The following is a 19767-nucleotide window of genomic DNA, read 5'->3' as shown; positions in this document are numbered from 1 at the left end:
AACCCCGTCTCTACCAAAAATACAAAAATTATCCAGGAGTGGTGGTGTATGCCTGTGATCCCAGCTACTCTGGAGGTTGAGGTGGGAGAATCACTTGAGACTGAGAGGTCGAGGCTGCAGTGAGCCATCAGTGCATCACTGCAAAAAAAAAAAAAAAAAAAAAAAAAGAAAAAAGAAAAAGAAATTAGATAAGATGGTTCTGGACATAAACCACTCCTGCCCCCCGCCCCGCTTATCCCTGCTGACCAGTTGGGCTCTGATTAAATCCTGTAGACATCTCTTTCTTCCCAACATGCCCTCCCCCCATTTCTCAAACAATTTAACCAATATTTTAGGCATCTGCTATATGCCTAGTTCTTGCCCTCAAGGAATTTACAATCTGCTGAAGCAAACATGAATAATTACAATATGACACAGAGTGAATTAGTGACTGCAATAAAAGGGAAAAATATCCTTTTTTTTTTAGAAGAAAAAAGTCTCTAGAGACTTTAAGGATTATTAATTTCTTCTCAGAGTGGCCAGAAACGCAGTTCTTTTCTTCTTCCTATAAAATTAGCAAGTGCTGGCTCATGCCTGTAATCCCAGCAATTTGGGAGGTGGAGGCGGCAGATTGCTTGAGCTCAGGAGTTCAAGATCAGCCTGGGCAACATGGTGAAACTTGGCCTCTACCAAAAATACCAAAAGTTAACTGGGCATCGTGGGTGGTGGTGCATGCCTCTAGTCTCAGCTACTTGGGAAACTGAGGTGGGAGGACCGATTGAGCCCGGGAGGTAGAGGCTGCACTGAGCTATGAGCACGTCACTGCACTCCAGGATGGATGACAGAGCAAGACCTTGTCTCAATAAAAAAAGTAAAAAATAAAAATGAATTAAGAAATGCTTAGATCTCATAGAAATGATTTTAGGGCACCAGTTTACTCCAAAAATTAATCCAATGCATTATAAATATATATATATTTTAAATTTTTCAAGTTTCTTCTTTCTTTTTTTTTTTTGAGACGGAATCTTGCTCTGTCACCCAGGCTGGAGTGCAGTGGCCGGATCTCAGCTCACTGCAAGCTCCGCCTCCCGGGTTCACGCCATTCTCCTGCCTCAGCCTCCCGAGTAGCTGGGACTACAGGTGCCCGCCACCTCGCCCAGCTAGTTTTTTTTTTTTTTGTATTTTTTAGTAGAGACGGAGTTTCACCGTGTTAGCCAGGATGGTCTCTATTTCCTGACCTCGTGATCCGCCCGTCTCGGCCTCCCAAAGTGCTGGGATTACAGGCCTGAGCCACCGCGCCCGGACCTAAGTTTCTTATTTCTAATTGCCTTTAAAAAAGCCTAAAGTGACTTTGCACATACAACTCAGATTTTCCATCTATTGGAGACATTAAAGAGACACACTTCAGTAAGAACAAAAAGAAGAAACTGGAACATGCACATATCCTCAAAACCGTATTTCCAGACAAGATTGTTTTGGGATAACAGAACAGTTTAATGCAGGACTTTCCAATTTAAATAAAACCCATATTCATTTATTGACAGTTATTTGAAAGGAAATAAAGAAATGCTACTCTGAAGTACCTGGGCCAAGACTAAAAAATATAAAGCCAAATTTAAAAAGCTCACAATATATGCTCTAGTAGATAAGAATTACAATTGTAAAATTTGCTATTTGAAGCTTAAAATAAAGTTGTTTAATGTAGATTTCTTTATGCCACTATGAATTAAAAAATGGTCTGTCCTTAACACTACTCACAGATACTTGATGGTGTCTTTAAGGAAATCAAGCAGTAAAGTACTATCTTGGGAGAAAACATCACATTAAGTAACTTGGGAATGACTAAAGATATTAAAAAATTAAAATCTTACAAATTAAAATAACAGAAGCTCTATTCCTCTTCATGGGGCATTCATTGCACTATAGGACTTTTTTCTCTTAAAGCTACTATAACATCCCGGATGGGTTCACAAAACAAAACACAAGATTTGGTATCAATACTGCCCTGTAGACACTTCATGTAATCTCAAGTACCAGTACACCAAGCTGTTGTACCTTGCCCAAGGAGGTAGTATGTTCTAACAGAAGAAAGACTGTGGGACGTGAAATTAGAAGGCATCGATTATTGCTCTGGTTCTGCTATTCCCTAGTAATGTGTCCATGAGCAAGTTTAATTAATCTGTCTCAGCCTAAGTTTCCTCATTTGAAAATAGTGATAATAATACCTACTTCCTCCAGGGCCTAATGAAGATTACAGATGGTATATATGACAGCACACTGTGACTATGAAGTATTACACAGCAACTTCAAATCCTTCATGAAAGAAAATAGGCAATAAATGAATGCCTGGGTTAATTTTGAAGAGCTGTATAAATAAATATAAGGCATTAGTTATACTAATAGCCTTTTACATGGGATAAATGAAAAGTTATCTCATCTCCCTATAATTACTGACTACAGAGTATAATAGGTCTCTCTCATATATAAAAATTACAAGCCTTTGGTCAAAGTAATTTAAGAAGGATGGGCCTAAAGGAAAACCTGTCACTTTTTAATCCATGACTCAATTTGGCTCCTCCATAAGGCCAGTTTCTAAACACAATTTGAAGAGCAGACAGGAGATATACAAACAACCAACAATTTTTCTTTAAATAATTTAGGATCACTTTTCAAAATAGCTAACAGCTTGTCAATATTGTCACATTCCTCCTAATTTGCAAATTGTTTCACGAGTACTGGAAAAAGGTGAAGAGAAAGTATTACTTGCTGAATAAAAGTTTAACTCCAATTTCACAATATGTGATTTACAGGCAAAAGGAAAAAAACACTGATTTTCAAATATGTCCTCTTTCCCAGTCTGTCTTCTCACAAAAATGGACTTTATGTATTTGTTTTTTTTTGTTTTTTTTTTTAGACAGAGTTTCACTCTGTCACCCAGGCAGTGGTGCAGTCTCAGCTTGGTGCAGTCTCAGCTTAGTGCAGCCTCAATCTTCTAGGCTCAAGCAATCCTCCTGCCTCAGCCTCCTGAGTAGCTGAGACTACAGATGTGTGCCACCACGCAAAAGTGGACTTTATTTACATGATGAGAGAGAGGGAGAGAGAAAGAGAATGGACGCTCAAAGAAATAGAAATATATTTTTCCTCCATTTAAACTCAGCAGTTTTAATACTTATCAAAAATAAAACGTCCTGGAGTCTCTACACTTTTCTGAATTTGTTCATCTGCAAAGCACTTTAATCTGTCCCAAATTCTGTTTCCTCCCTAGCTCCTATGCCTGCCATTTCTGTAAAGGAAAAGGGAAAGCTGTAGAAAAAGCCAGCCCTCCTTCACTAAACATATAAGACACAGGAAAACAGATTTTCCAATAAGGGAATAAAACAAAAGCAAACAAAACCTTGTTTGTTTGTTTTTTCGTAAAAGGATATAGTGTACAACTGGGTATGAATTCAGGGCGTCACCCATACAAGAATCTTATGCCTATGAAGTCATCCCTAATTACAGAGTTTGACTAACAATACTGCAATTATGAAACCACTCCACCAGCTCATTTAACTATACATAAACCGTGAACACAGATCTTTGCTGAGAAAGGTGTACCTACAACTACCTGAAACTATTACTCAAATTCTGAAAGGTATTTGAAGGGGGAGGGGGTTGCCTATTTTATCTCCTAAAGCACTCACTCACTTTACGAATGCAGCTGACTGAATAATCTACTTATTCATCTGTGTCATTCAGTACCATGAGGTCCAGGAGAAAGGGAATGCACGTGGGAAACTCATCTGGGGGTAACCAACTTTGATCATAAACTTGATTTTTTTTTCTTGAAATTGAAAGGTAGCCAAAAGATAAAAACAGGATATTCACCATAGACTTCATCCCAGCCACTAGTATGGTAAATAGAATTGGAAAAGAGAAGCTCATCACTTAAATCAGAGATTGGGCAACACATACTTGAGCTCCTAAAATGAACAAGAAAGCAACAAAGAGGGGACAAAACATGGAAGAAATACATTATTTCACTATCAATGAAAATAAACCAAGTTAGCCACCACTATGTGTGAACAATTCAAGAATGATCAGAAAAGGGGTGTTGTCACCTTCCTCCATCCAAAACAGGCAGTGTTTTTGAACACCCACACTTTGCATACCTACCTTTACCAATAGAAACTGCCACCCTGCCAACTCCCTAGTTAGGTAAGTGAACAGCTCAGCACTAGTCTCTAGCTTGGATGGGTGTGCGATACTGTGGGCTAAAACTCACCTATTCATACTATGATTACTAAAGCTCCAGTCTCATGTTTCCTAATGACTTTAGAAGATTCCCAACTTGAATGTCTACCACACTCACCCACTTATTTATTTATATTCATCAAGCGTTAACTTAAGGCTTAGTATGTACCAGGCACTGTGTTGGGTGCTCCAGATAGAGACAGTTAGGATCCAAATTCCCTTCTTTCTGGAAGAGCTTACTGTCTAGTGGGGGAAACAGATGGAAAAACAAAAATACAACATTAGTGCTATCATGCCATCATAGTCATATATACTAAGTGGTAGGTGTCAGGAAAGTTTTTTCCGAGGTGACGTTTGAACTCTGCCTTTGAGCGCAAGTAGGATTTTCTCAGACATCCCCAGTAAGGGCATTCTCAGGGAGACATCACTCGTAAGGGTATTGTGCCTAGGGTTAGTGACAGACACACTTGCAGCAGCAAATCAGGGTCCAATTTGGAAGTGGCCAATGGAGAAGGAAAGTCAGCGAGAAAGATTCAAGTTAGGAAAGTCTAAGTGTCTCCAATCTAACTTACTGCCACATTATTTTCCCTGTTTTTCCTAACTCTTTCTCCTGCCAAATCAGGTCTCATTTTCAACTTTCCCACTTTCCTCTGTCTCCAGACTGCAGTTTGACCATAAAAAACAAAGGGAGGATCAGTCAACCTCCAATCCCTCTGGATTCTTGCCTTGCAATCTCTGAGATTCTTTCATTGTATCTGTTTATCACCTCATGTCTGGCCTACTCCAAAAGCTTTTTATCAGATCTGCCTGCTGTTCTGTCTTCCTCCAGTGCAATCTTTACACTGCTAACCTCCTGAAGAGTAGACCTTATAAACATTCCATACAAAAGAAAGTCCCTTTTTAGTACAGCATTCAAGCCCCTATACTTTTCTGACTTGACTTCTTGCTAATGTCTGCCCATCTTTCCAATGTTACTTCCCATTATATGGACTACACCCTTGAACCCAACACTCTCAAGAGACCTTATTCCCCAAACAAGCCATGTATTTTCCCACTTCTTCCACTCCCTGGAGAGACCACTGGGTCTCTCCAGTGGAATGCTCTTCACCCATCTATCTAGACACTTCAAAAGCATATTTCAGGAAGTATCTTCAGATTGTCCGCACCCAAGATAAAATGTATCTTCCCAGTACTCTCACGGAACTGTGTTTCTTCTATTACAGCTGGTCCTGGATTCTCCTCTATCAGTACCTTTTGTTTTATCCTGGTCTCTTCTGCTTTTTCTGTCTCCCATTAAAAACTTCCTGTCTCTCTATCTGCTTCTCAAGGTTAGAATACCTTCCTCTATTTTTCCTCTCTCTCTCTCCAAATTCTACTCACCCTTCAAGCAAGGTTCAGAAGCCTCATCCTCTCCCAAAGCATGTTTCCCAATGACTCCATCTCCCACTGATCTTTCACTTCAACTCCCATAGAATTTAGAATCTTGCCACAAAATTTAGAAATTTAAGTATAGACTTCTCTCTATAGTTACATAAGTAGATATGAGGACAGTCTAGCTGGGACTTCCATTGTCCTACTTGGTTCAGTTTATCTACCTTCTTTACACAGATTCTTAAACTTGGTCAAAGAGAACAATCTTCCTCAGTAAAACAGAACCCTTCTTTCACGAATAGCACACAAAAACTTGTGTAATTCTTTGCTCTGCAAGTCTCATTTCAAGATTGTTTGTTTCTGGAGAACAGTCTAAACTTCACCTTTTACCCCCACTGCTGGATGTTGGTTACATAGGCATGGCTTAAAAAATACACCAACTGAGGCTGAGGGTGGTGGCTCATGCCTATAATCCCAGTGCTTTGGGAGGCAGAAGTGGGAGAGTTGCTTGAGGTCAGGAGTTCGGGACCAACCTGTACAACATAGCAAGACTCCTTCTCTAAAAAAAAAAAAAAAAAAAGAAAAAAAATGTTAAATCAGCTGGCATGGTGGCCTGAGCCTGTAGTCCTAGCTACTAGGAAGGCTGGGGCAGAAGGATCACTTAAACCCAGGAGTTTGAGGCTGCAGTGAGCTATGGTTGCCTGCCTCTTAAAAAAAAAAAAAATTAATACATAAAAAATAAAAAATAAATAAAATACTCCAACCAATTGCAATGTTTAGAAGGTAGTGAAAATTCCCAGTATTCCCAATACCCAGTGATCACGGCAATGAGAATTTGAAAGTTGAGAGGTCTGTAGAGTTCCATAACTTCATTCCCTAAATTGTATTAGGGAATAAACAAGTGCCTGGAATAGTCGTTGACTGTGCCCAGGACACAAAGTTGTGAAGCACAATTAAAAAGATGTATTTCTCGGCCAGGCGCAGTGACGCATGCCTGTAATCTCAGCACTTTGCGAGGCCGAGGCAGGCAGATCACAAGGTCAGAGATCAAGACCATCCTGGCCAACATGGTGAAGCCCCGTCTCTACTAAAAATACAAAAATTAGCCGAGCGTGGCTGCACGCTCCTGTAGTCCCAGCTACTCAGGGGGCTGAGGCAGGAGAATTGCTTGAACCCAGGAGGTGGAGGCTGCAGTGAGCCGAGATCGGACCACTGCACTCCAGCCTGGGCGACACAGCGAGACTCCGCCTCAAAAAAAAAAAAAATGTGTTTCTCCAAGCATAGCTGGAAAAAAAAAAAAAAAAAAGAAAGCAAAAGAATGTGTTGGAAGAAAGGTAATTAACTATTTTTTCCCTCTTTCCTTTTTTTTGTTTTTCTTTTTGAGATAGAGGTTTGCTGAGTTGTCCAGGCTGCAGTGCAGTGGCATGATTGCTGCAGTGCAGTGGCATGATCACTGCAGCCTCCAACTCCTGGCCTCAAGTGATCCTCCTGCTTTAGCACCTCCCACCCCCAGTAGCTAGGACCACAAGCATGCACCACCATACTTGGCTAATTTTTAAATTTTATTTATTTCTTTCTTTTTTTTTTTTTTTTTTGTAGGGACAGGATTTCACTATGTTGCCAAGCTGGTCTAAAACTCCAGGGCTCAAGTGATCCTCCTGCCTCAGCCTCCTAAAGTGCTGGTGTTACAGGCTTGAGCTGCAGTGCACAGCCAATTAACTACTCTTCCCAGAAAAACAAAAATAAAGAGACTACGCATTGCTTTGCAGAGAGAAGGTACAATGCCCAGTATAGCCTTTGGAAAATAACTTAAAAAGCTACTAACAAATATGACCATGATATCGAGAAACAAGAACAGTTGCCAGAAAATGCAGATAGTAACCCCCTCCAGCTAATACTAACTTGTTTTCATTACTTAAAAGGATAAGGGATTCACTTAAGCCTTGAACTAAAATGACCAAAACTTTAATTGTATAAAACATACAGAATATAGACAATTAGTTCAGTAAAGACTATACAGAGTTCTGAAAGTTATTTATTTAAAACATTGGTGTTAAATTGGCACTGATCATAAAACAGGCAACATTCTGAAAAAAAGCACACAAATGCTTACTTTTTCCTGACACATTCACTCCTATATATGACAGGCTTCTGCTTCTCTGTATTAATACTGCTTAATTTCAGCCTCCTGAATGCTAAGTATTGTGAATGACCCCTCCCATTATATCAGTGCCAATAACTTAGTCTTAATATAAAACGAACACTCAAGTTATCTATGTGATTTACTTTTCATTTTAATATTTTTTTCCTTCAAGATTTTTCTCAAGAACAAGCGGCTTGGAATTTTGCTTGGAATTTTGCTTGACTCATTTTAGAAAACTTTCAAGGAATCTTGGTAAAGGACTAATTGTAAACGCGTAAGAGGCTATATACATAATTTTTATTTAATGATTTGTTGCTCTGAAAGTCAAAATAAGGGAGTCAAAACCTAAATGCTCTCACATGTGTCATAGGTTCCTAGTCCTTAAAGTTTAGGAAAGGTTGAAGCAGAAGAAAAGTGGTAGAGTGTTTTACAGTGCATTGATTCTAGCACATCAGCATTATTAAAAATTGCTGCTGCTTCTTTTTTTTAGATAGAATCTCACCGTGTCACCCAGGCTGGAGTGCAGTGTCATGATAACTGAAGCCTCCAACTCCTGGGCTCAAGAAGTCTTCCCACATTAGCCCCCTGAGTAACTGGGATTTGAGGCACGCACTACCACACCCAGCTAATTTTTGTATTTTTTGGAGAGATGGGGTTTTGCCATGTTGTCCAGGTTGGTCTTGATCTCCTGGGCTCAAGTGATTTGTCCGCTTTGGCCTCCAAAAGTGCTGAGGTTACAGGTATGAGCCACCATGCCCAGCCAAAAATTGCTTCTTATAGTCAATGTGGCGAGCAAACATCTATGAAAGAAATAATCACCACGTATAGCAGACTTTACTTCGGAAAGTTTTTTTTCAGGTCTAGCTCTTCTGTTCATTCTACTTAATATTTCAGCTGCAAATGGTACAACTAAACAGAGGACATCATTAGGTACCCCAAATAAAATTGACAGTATTTTCTCATGAGGCATTATTATATACACTGATTAGATTGTATAGTATCAGGAACTACAGAATAAAGTAACTGGCTCATGGAACATAAATTTGGATATATTTAGCAACTGTGCTTCTACAATTCACATAGAAGGCAATGAAAATAAAAGATCATAGAACAAAACCGTATCATGTCAGATAACATAATATAAAATTTCAGGGATACTTGTAAAGTAACATGAAAAACCTTACTACTATTTCCATGACAAAATATGCTTCAAATTCCAAATCAATTGAGAAATGAACTTTAGAGGCTCTATCTGTGACTGAAGGCTAACTCTACCCTTTATCCGACTCCAAGTAGCTGCCTACCTATAACTATAATTTGGCCTTGGATATATCTAAAACCTTTAAGGAGACTTAAACATCAGTCTACTCTTTAATGTGAAGAGATGGCTCTGTTCTGCACGTACACTGCTCCAATAACCCCTGTGGATGCATAAGAAACATATAAAGGTTTATTAAGAAGGGTGCAGAAGAGAGATGAGAGCAGAAGAGTTATTTGCAAAGTCATGCATGGGGTTAGACTAAGCCATTTTAGCCCTCTTCTACCACTGTAATACCCACAACCAATTAAGCCATCTTCAATTTTCTGTTTGTATTATATTATATTACATTATATTACTATTATTAGCTTTGAGACAGAGTCTTGCTCTGTCGCCCAGGCTGGAGTGCAATGGCATGATCTCGGCTCACAGCAACCTCCACCTCTTGGGTTCAATTGATTCTCCTGCCTCAGCCTCTCAGGTAGCTGGGATTACAGGCCCCCACCACCATGCCTGGCTAGTTTTTGTAGTTTTACTAGAGACGGGATTTCACCATGTTGATCAGGCTGGTCTCGAAGTCTTGACCTCAGGTGATCCACCCGCCTCAGCTTCCTTAAGTGCTGGGAATACAGGCGTGAGCCACTGCGCCCAGGCTTTTTATATTATTATTATTTTGGGACAGAGTCTTGCTCTGTCGCCCAGGCTGGAGTGCAGTGGCTCTATCTCAGCTCACTGCAACCTCCGCCTCCCGGGTTCAAGCGATTCTCCTGCCTCAGCTTTCGCAGTAGCTAGCATTACAAGCATGCACCACCGCATCTGGCTAATTTTTGTACTTTTAGGAAAGACAGGGTTTCACCATGTGGGTCAGGCTTGTCACGAACTACTGACCTCAAGTGATCTGCCCACCTAGGCCTTCCCAAACGTTGGGATTACAGGCATGAACCACTGCGCCCAGTCTTGTATTATTTTAAAGGCGATGCATCATAGGGTCATAGTTGCTAACCAGTTCCTCCCCTTCCCCATATTCCTATAGCCCTTTTCAGCTTTCAGTGTGATTACATCTATTTCTTTCTCTATCTCCTCCATGAGCCTGTGAGCTCCTTGAAAGCACGGTTGGTATCTTATTTGACTTTGTATCTTGGTTCACAACAAGCACCTACCAAATGTTTGTTCAATAAATAAACTTCCATGGAGATGAGTAGGGAAAGTGCGCAGACCTACACATCATGCAGGCTATATAGTCCTCTCATGTGGTTTTAAAAACACATACTCTATTGGAGAAAGCTATGAACAAAATAGTCAAGATCAATAACGTCCTCACATTCTTCACATCCAATTGGCCTGTTATCATGCCTTAACTACCCTTGTTCAATACTTCAAGATACTACAAGACTCTTCAAGATGTTTGTGACCTGTCCTTTGAATTTAGCTGAAAATCAGACAGAAATAAATCTTTTCAGAAGCAGTTTTCACTTTCAATCATTTCGGCATTCAAGCAGCACATTTAACCTTTACAGTCATACACATCATGCGTACATCATGTTTTGACAAGCCTGCAATTTATAGATAAAAGTTAACATTTAGAAGTAAATATAAGGAGTTAAAGACCAGCCTGGCCAATATGGTGAAACCTCGTCTCTACTAAAAATAAAAAAATTAGCTGGGCGTGGTGGTGGGCGCCTGTAATCCCAGCTACATGGGAGGCTGAGGCAGGAGAACTGCTGGAACTTGGGAGGTAGAGGTTGCAGTGAGCCAAGATCAAGTCACTGCACTCCAGCCTGGGCAACAGAGTGAGACTCCATCAGAAAGAAAAGAAAGACAGAGAGAAAGAGAGATTGAGAGAGAGAGAGAGAGAAAGGAAGTAAAGAAATACAAATTGCCCAAAACTAAAGGTCTACTAACATTTTTATTGTCAATATTTTCAATATATACAAGAAAAAATAGCACAAAAAACACCCATAAACCCATCACAGATTCTACATTTATCCAGATTTCTCCACATTTGCTTGGTTCATCTATTCTCTCTTCCTGTCCTTTCTTCTCCCTCCCTCCTTCCCTATCTGTCTCTCTTCCCTGAATTACTTTAAAGCAAATCTCAGAAATCCTGTGATTTCATCCCTACATAGCTATTAAGAAATGAGTTCATTTTTTCTGGAAATACCTCTATTCTGTGCTATAATTGATGATTAGCTAGATTCTAATTGATTTTTTGTTTTGTTTTGTTTTCAGTCCAATATCTATGAGTCACTTAACCCCCAAAGGGTGCCCAATCCTGTGTCATTTCCTGGAGGAATATCAAATACCTCCATTTTAGGTAAAAGTTTCCTTTCCTTTTTTTATGCTTAATAAACAAAGATAAGATCTGAAAGCAATGGCTATTTAAAAATAAATTAATACATAGCTTTTTCTAATAATAGAAATATTCAATTCAATTTGGTCAGATTAAAGACATCATTTAAATGTTTCTCAGGCAAGAATTTTGCAGCTATTTAATGCAAGTCTTAATTATGGTCTAAAAGCCCCTTTTCCTGGGATGAAGAATACTATTTCAAACCCAAAGGCACAACAAAAAAACAGCTCTCCCTCCCCTAGCTTCAGAAAGCTAAGGTACATTAACTAACTTCTTAGATTGAAATAGCCCACTTTTCTTTTAAAAGGTCTAATGTCTTCCATACCTCCTAAGTAAACTTTTACATCTACCCCAAAAATCTGAATAATTTATGGTAAAATAAATCTGCTGCTAATGAAATTCATTAATGTTCATGCCTAAGAAGTATTTCCAGTTTCCTTTCTTATGAAAATTAACATATGTTGGAGTGAAGCCAAGGGCAACTTTCAGGGATATGTGTGTGGGGTGTGTGCGTGTGTGAAAGACAGAGAGAGAGAGAGAGAGAAGAGAGAGAGAGGGAGAGAGAGAGAGACACTAGGCAAGATCAGACTAGTTATCATGCTTCCTTTCGATTTAAAATAAAAATGCCATAAAATATTGTGACCTACAACTCAAATCACTATATACACTACGCAGAAAGCTATCGGCAAGTCACTGAAAATGCCTCCTACAGTGTTATATACCTTGCTTATATGTTAGCAAATACAGCACTTGTTAATTGAAAAAACTGGTTTGTTTTGTTTCATACTTCACTTTTTACTTCATATGCGTATACTAAGTACAACCAGTCCAAGAGGTGATTCAACTCAGAGTGAGGATTGACTATATAACTAGCTATACTTCCCTTTGCTGGAAATATGGGGAAATTAAACTTATATGACAACCATTTGATGGAAAATCCTGATGTATCCCAGCACCAGAAATCACTATTGCTACCAAGTACCAATACCATCAAAATTTAATCACCAGTGATTTTTATTATTTTGCAAATTATAAACATTAAGACAACTGTTTGATTTAACCCACTTAGGAAGAGTAGAATACTAATTTAATCATGACATGTTCTGTCATGACAGCCACCTCAATCTCCATTTTACGTAATTTTGAAAAACCATTTAACTGGGATCAAAGGCATTTGAAATTCCTCCCCACCACAAATATAGACAATAATTTCTATTATTTAGTGTTTTAGATACTTAACTTGATAAATACAGCTATATAATTAGGACTTCAAAACCCATTTTTAAAAAGTATAAACTCCCTAAACAATCTCTAAATAAAGACAAATACAGAATACACACAGAACAGGTTAGAATCTAAACTTCAAAATTTTCTCTTAACAAAAATTTTATTCTAGTTGAGTAAATAATATTTTTTAAAGTGACTCCAAATGCTTAACTACACAAACAACAGGAATTTCAAGCTTTTTAAAGTAAATTTCTGCTTAATCATTTAGTATTTAAATTTAGATTTAGTAATCTGAAAGTTAGAGCCTGTCAAAATAGTATTAAAATAGTTACCCGCTGAGAGCAAACTTGGTTCTTTCCTTTCTCGCAGCACTGATAGACAGAACCTTCTCCCACGCCCAGAAAAGCAATCTGGAAACCCAACATTCTTCTTACAATTGCAACTTTAGAGAGCAAGTCACAACACTTCCTGCTAGAAAAAGAGAACACCCTGACAAAAGAATGATACAATACTTACGAATCCCCTTCCTGTCAGCCTGGCAGTATTTTGCCGAGAATTTAATAAATTCTAACTTAAACACAGCATTTAAAGAGAAAAGTTTTCTTTCTTCTTCTTTTTTTTCCAAAATCATACAAGGACTCAGGGGAATTTAAAGTTAGTTCAGGTCAAATAGCTACAACCCATATACCTATTTAGAGTTTGAACAGTAGCCAAGTAACCTGCTTATTTTAGAACACATGGAACAGCTTCTCCCCAGTGCCCAAGTCACTCGTCCATAGTCAAGAACATTACTTGCGAAGGCAAATTAACTCTCAGGCCACTCACTTACAGTCTCTATTATTCATTTTCATCCATATACAACATTTACACCCCATATGCTAAGGTGGTGTAGCATTTATTTCAAGTATATACATTTTGATTTATGTCAAAAATGTAAGCTCTTCTGTGCAGGAACTATATTTTCTGCTGGCATAGCACACAGGAACTAAATCAACACTTGCTGAACTGAACACTTTTCTAACTGAGAGCCGTAGTAAAGAGGTCTAGAGCCAGATTGGGTTCAAATCCTGGCTCCACACTTTATCAACCATGCAAATTGCTTAAAACTCTTCTGCCTCTATTTTCTCATCCCGGGATGAAGATAAGAGCAACTCCATCATATCACAGTTCACTATTTTATACATGGTTGTAAGGCTTAAATGATTTAATATGTGTCATAAATGTAGATCAGAGTCTGGCGCATGGTAAGTACTAGATATGTGATAACTGCTCTCATTATTGAAATTTGCCTTTAACTGGTCTAGCAATCTAATCAGTGAGTTGCTAAATTAAGCAACTGGTTAGTTGTGAGTGCCTTTTATGAGAGAGAACAATCAGTTGGAGCACTGGGCTAGGCTGAGGAGGCCATTTCTGTACTGACATAGGGCAAGTTAATAATTTGAAAGGAAATGCAGCACAATGAAAGCATCAGGGTCTTAGGAGTCTGACAGACCTGTAAGTCTGTGTGACCCTGAACAAATTACTTAGCTTCTCTGAGCCCCGGGTTCATATCTATAACAATGGAGCTATTCCACATATTTCACAAGGTCCACATGATGACCTAATGGGAAGATATAAATATGTAAGAGTGTTTGAGTCCAGCAAGGTACTCAGTAAAGTGGCAGATATTATTATCATCTGTCTCGGATAAAGCATGCATAATGCCATCTGCGGCTCTATTCTACCTCATGAGAATGAAAGAAAGACAATAGATACTCTAGTCCTTCATAAATAATATACAATAAAGTATTTTATAATAGCATACTGAACTCTCAGCATAAGGAGGTGACTCACAGTGTGATCACCTGTGAAAAGGAGCCCTCACTGGATCGTCCCCATTATGAGGCAGACAGTGTTCCCCTGTCTTCATCACTAACCACCATCAGCAGACACTGGGTCACATTTTGTGTCCTTCATGGAAGTGCTTTAATTTATTTCACCAATCACAAAACCTTCATGAAATATCAAAAGGCAACACAATGCAGAAGAGAAGGAATATAATGGCAGGAGTCAGAGGACATGTTTTTCCGTCTGTCCTTGTTGCTGACTCACTATGTGAATGAAGCTTCTTCAACTTTTCTGAGTATCAAATTCTCCATTTCTAAGCATAGAACTATCTGCCTGTGTCCTATCAGGGAATAGTAGGTAACTACCAAGCATTTTGAGCTACTTTGAAGAGTATGTGTTATCATTCATTTTTCAGACAGAGAAAACCGGGGCACAGGCAACTGCCTCAAGTAAGAAGACAGTATCAGTTTAGACCAGAAATGTTGGGTTTTCCCCAGCCTTACCTTTTCTTCAGCCACACCTGTTGCCTCAAACCACTGAGATGGGTCTGTCCCAAATGCTACGTAACCACCCTTTTCAGGTATGTAGCAGTATCATTGAGGAAACTAATGTTTTAAATATGTAATTCTTCATTTTAGAAAACAGCTTTCTCTCGTTTCAAGTTTTACAGGTCATTGTAACAGTGCTACTTAAAAACTGTTTCTCTGACTTTTCCTTTCCTGGTCATCTGGAATATTTATGCTCTCCAGCTTTCCAAACTCCAAGGCTAATCTTCGATCAGCGTGATCTGTCAACACCGAGTTACTAATTCTAAAGTCACTTCACCTTAATATAATAGCATCTATTTCTACTGCAAAACATTGTAGTTAAAGTTCTAGGAGTCGATATGCCCTTCAAAAGGGCATATCTTCCACTTAGTAAATGCTAGGTGTAGGACATAGAGACAGTTTTGGTTTTTTTTTTTTTTGGAAACGGAGTCTTAGTGGCGGGATCGCGGCTCACTGCAAGCTCCGCCTCCTGGGTTCACGTCATTCTCCTGCCTCAGCCTCCCGAGTAGCTGGCACTACAGGTGCCCACCACCACGCCCAGCTAATTTTTTTGTATTTTTAGTAGAGATGGGGTTTCACCGTGTTAACCAGAATGGTCTCGATCTCCTGACCTCGTGATCTGCCTGCCTCAGTCTCCCAAAGTGCTGGGATTGCCCGGCCAGTTTTTTGTTTCTTTTCTTTTCTTTTTTTTTTTTTTTGAGATGGAGTCTCGCTCTGTCACCCGGGTTGGAGTGCAGTGGTACGATCTCAGCTCACTGCAACCGCCGCCTCCTGGGTTCTAGCTATTCTCCTGTCTCAGTCTCCCGAGTACCTGGGATTACAGGCACCTGCCACCATGCCCAGCTAACTTTTGCATTTTTAGTAGAGACGGGTTTCACCATGTTGGCCACGCTGGTCCAGAACTCCTGACCTCAGGTGATCCACCCATCTTGGCCTCCCAAAGTGCTGGGATTACAGGTGTGAACAATCGCACCCAGGCTAAAAGACAGTTCTACCACATCACTAATTTAACAAGTTTTAGCATGTGACCCATTTTGTAAACTTCTATCTCACCATCTGAGGTGTGTGTGGGTGTGTGCGTGAAGGGGGCGGTGGGGAGCGTGTCTGTGTATGTGCACGTATGTGAACAGGATCTCGGTTTTTACTATGGGTAATGAATACTGGTTTGGGAATGCAAGATGGTGGCAAGGGTTCTGTAATAAATTCTACACTCCCATCAACAGCCGCAGAATGAAAACAGCTTTTAAATTGCATCCCAAATTCATCAAAATGAATGCTAAGGAAAGCCGATGGAAACCAAATTCTCACTCTCATTCTCTCTAGATGTTACAAACAGAAACCATAAAGTTAAGAGGTCAGGCTGGGCTTTAAGAGTTCAGGCCGGGCCGGGTACGGTGGCTCAGGCCTGTAATCCCAGCACTTTGGGAGGCTGAGATGGGCGGATCACCTGAGGTCAGGAGTTTGAGACCAGCCTGGCCAACATGGTGAAACCCCGTCTCTACCAAAAATACAAAAAAGCCAGATGTGGTGTCGTGTGCTTGTAGTCCCAGCTACTCGAGAGGCTGAGGCAGGAGAACAGCTTGAACCCCAGAGGCAGAGATTGCAGTGAGCAGAGATTGCACCACTGCACTCCAGCCTGGGCCACAGAATGAGACTCTATCTCAAAAAACAAACAGAAAGTTAAGAGTTCTCACACATGGACTTGTGGACACACTCCCACCCCAGGGTGGAGAAAAGAGGCACACCCCAAAAAGTTATAGGAGTTTCACATAAGTATCAGTGGAATATGTAGCTGTAACACAACAGCCAGGCATAGTATTTTTAAAGTCTCTTAAAACTTTCGGCCGGGCGCGGTGGCTCAAGCCTGTAATCCCAGCACTTTGGGAGGCCGAGACGGGCGGATCACGAGGTCAGGAGATCGAGACCATCCTGGCTAACACAGTGAAACCCCGTCTCTACTAAAAATACAAAAAAAAACTTAGCCGGGCGAGGTGGCAGGCGCCTGTAGTCCCAGCTACTCGGGAGGCTGAGGCAGGAGAATGGCGTGAACCTGGGAGGCGGAGCTTGCGGTGAGCTGAGATCCGGCCACTGCACTCCAGCCTGGGTGACAGAGCGAGACTCCGTCTCAAAAAAAAAAAAAAAAAAAAAAAAAAAAAAAACTTTCATGCAGACGTCCTGCTCTCCACCACACCCAGTACTAGGTATACTTTCCATGTGTGACACGTACATTGGAGGCCTCTCCCCCTGTGCTTAATGACACACCTCAACAACACTCATCTATTTTCCTTTCATGAAACAGTTTTTTTTCCATCTTCATGACTTATAAAAACAAAGCGAACAAACAAACACAGTGAGTGAAGCATAGAAGCAAAGGGATCTAACATATAAAACAGGCAACAAGTTTACATTCAAGAAACTACTACTGTAATTTTGGGACAATATTGGAAAGTTTAGGAAATTCATACCAGGCACAGCGTTAGGTATATAAACTTGTTGCATGGATGTGTCAGTTTTAATAATCAAGTCATTTATGTAACTTTTTTTTCATATTTTGGGAAAAATAAGTTAGAATATATCTTAATTTCAATATTCTGGCCAGGCGTGGTGGCTTGTGCTTGTAATCCCAGCACCTTGGGAGGCAGAGGTGGGTGGATCACTTTAGCCCAGGAGTTCGAGAGCAGCCTGGGCAACATGGCAAAACCCTGTCTTTACAAAAATAATACAAAAAAATTAGCTGGGCTTGGTGGCTGTCACCTGTAGTCCCAGCTACTTGGCAGGCTGAGGTAGGAGGATAGCTTGAGCCCTGTAGGTGAGCTGTGATCTTGCCATTGCACTCCAGCCTGGGCGACAGAGCAAGACTGTCGCAAAAGAAAATATAAAATTCAATATTCCAAGGGCTGTCTCCCTGATAGTATTTACTAGCTCTTTATTTGTGTAACTAAGTAATCAAAATTTTAAAATAAATAAAGAAAAGGTCAAAATACATCGAACTACACATGGGGAAAGGAATGAATTTAAACGTCATACATGTTCAGTTCATAGCTAATAAAAACATACAAAGGAATAACTCACATGCTCTACAATTTTCTATACTGAGGGTCTCTCTCTCACTTAAGAAAGAAAAGAAAGGAGAGGAGAATAGGAGAAAAGTGGAGGGCTGGGGCAAAGGGATAAGGGGATAAACAACAACAACCAAAAACCCAACTCAGCAGTTCCTAAACTTTTTGGCCTCAGGATCTGAGGATCCCAAAGAGCTTGGTGACACATGGGTTAGATCTATCAGTGTATCTGTCACATCAAAAATTGCAACTACGAAACTTTTAAGATATTTATTTGTTTAAAAATAAGAATAAGCCCACTACATGTTAACATAAGCTTTTTAATGAAAAATAACTATATTTTCAAAAAAAGTGTAGTGAGAAGAGTGGCATTGTTTACATTGCTACAAATCGCTTTAATATTTAACCTAGTACAAGAAAGCTGGGTTTTCATATCTGCTTCTGCATTCAATCTTTTGCAATGCCAGTTTTGGTTCCAGTGTATGAAGAACATCTGGCATCCTACAGATAAACTGTTGTAAAAAAAAAAAAAAGAAATATTTTAAGAAGCTTTCTAGATACTTACAGATATTCTTCAATACTACACCAAAACTCGAGAAGTGGTAGTTTCTCAAAGGTTGGTTGCAATGTAGAGTCTGATACAATATCAATGATTTTTTCAAAATCTATTGGTCTGTCTTGCACTTAGAATGGGCCTTTTACCCATGCTTGATTTTGTAACATCATGCATTAGTCATTTGGAAAAATATTGTTTCATTAAGTTATGCGGGTCTTCCAAATGCTGACACACTTCATTATACAAACTAACAAATCATTTTCATTAATTATACTGTCGATTTCATTAGAAAAGCCTAAGTATTGATCGGATAAAATGGTGACTAATGCAAGTTCTCAAAATTTTGAATTTTGCTTGAAAGTTCTAATTTTAGCATTGGCAACAAATACTCTCAGTTGTTTCCCTTGCAGTGATAGGCACACTTGGTTCATTTTTTTAAAAAATAAAGTATCTGTTAGATACTTGGGTTTGAATAATCAGTTAATTTAATCTTTCAAAGTAAAAATGGTTGTCCTTTTTTTTTTTTTTTTTTTGAGACGGAGTCTTGCTCTGTCGCCCAGGCTGGAGTGCAGTGGTGCGCTCTCGGCTCACTGCAAGCTCCGCCTCCCGGGTTTACGCCATTCTCCTGCCTCAGCCTCCTGGGTAGCTGGGACTACAGGCGCCTGCCACCACGCCGGGCTAATTTTTTGTATTTTTAGTGGAGACGGGGTTTCACCATGTTAGCCAGGATGGCCTCTATCTCCTGACCTCTGATCCACCCGCCTCGGCCTCCCAAAAGGCTAGGATTACAGGTGTGAGCCACCGCACCCAGCCTGGTTTTCTATTTCTTAAAAGGCAGCTAGTTTAGCTCACAACTCAAACAGCTGCACAAGTACTTTCCCTCAAGACAATCATCATATATCCATATGCAGCAGAAATACTTTATGGGTACGTCTCATCTCATCACACACAGTATTAAAAAAGATGCATACCTGAGAATTGAGATTTAATAAAATTATTTTTTCCTGCGTCATCAAGTATATTTGTAAATGAAACGTATAAGATTTTTTTCTAAAGGTGATGGTATGGTGCTGAGGAACACAATGGCTATTACTACAGTGTGGGGCCACTATCTTGATTCAACAGCTTTACCCACTACTGCTTTTGCATCATCAGTGCAAATGTTAACACAGTGAAAAAGCAAATAACAATTTAGTTTTATCATGAAAGTAATTTT

General features: G+C 39.7%; 1 protein-coding gene across 6 annotated transcripts in view; it reads right to left on the bottom strand.

The window, feature by feature from the left end:
- PLS3 (plastin 3) overlaps positions 1–19767 on the bottom strand; it is an 87550-nt gene that overhangs the window by 43374 nt on the left and 24409 nt on the right. The window contains exon 1 of one of the 6 annotated variants that reach the window (XM_050777176.1): positions 12894–13239. The exons of 4 other annotated variants lie outside the window; for them this stretch is intronic. The gene's annotated coding sequence lies outside the window, so the exon portion shown is untranslated. Of the gene's footprint in view, positions 1–12893; positions 13240–19767 lie in introns of those variants that run through there. One more of the 6 variants, XM_050777181.1, reaches the window with a different exon arrangement.

This window comes from Macaca thibetana, chromosome X, assembly GCF_024542745.1.
Source record: "Macaca thibetana thibetana isolate TM-01 chromosome X, ASM2454274v1, whole genome shotgun sequence".
NCBI classification, from domain to species: Eukaryota; Metazoa; Chordata; class Mammalia; order Primates; family Cercopithecidae; genus Macaca; species Macaca thibetana.
This window is presented reverse-complemented; position numbering and strand designations above follow the sequence as displayed.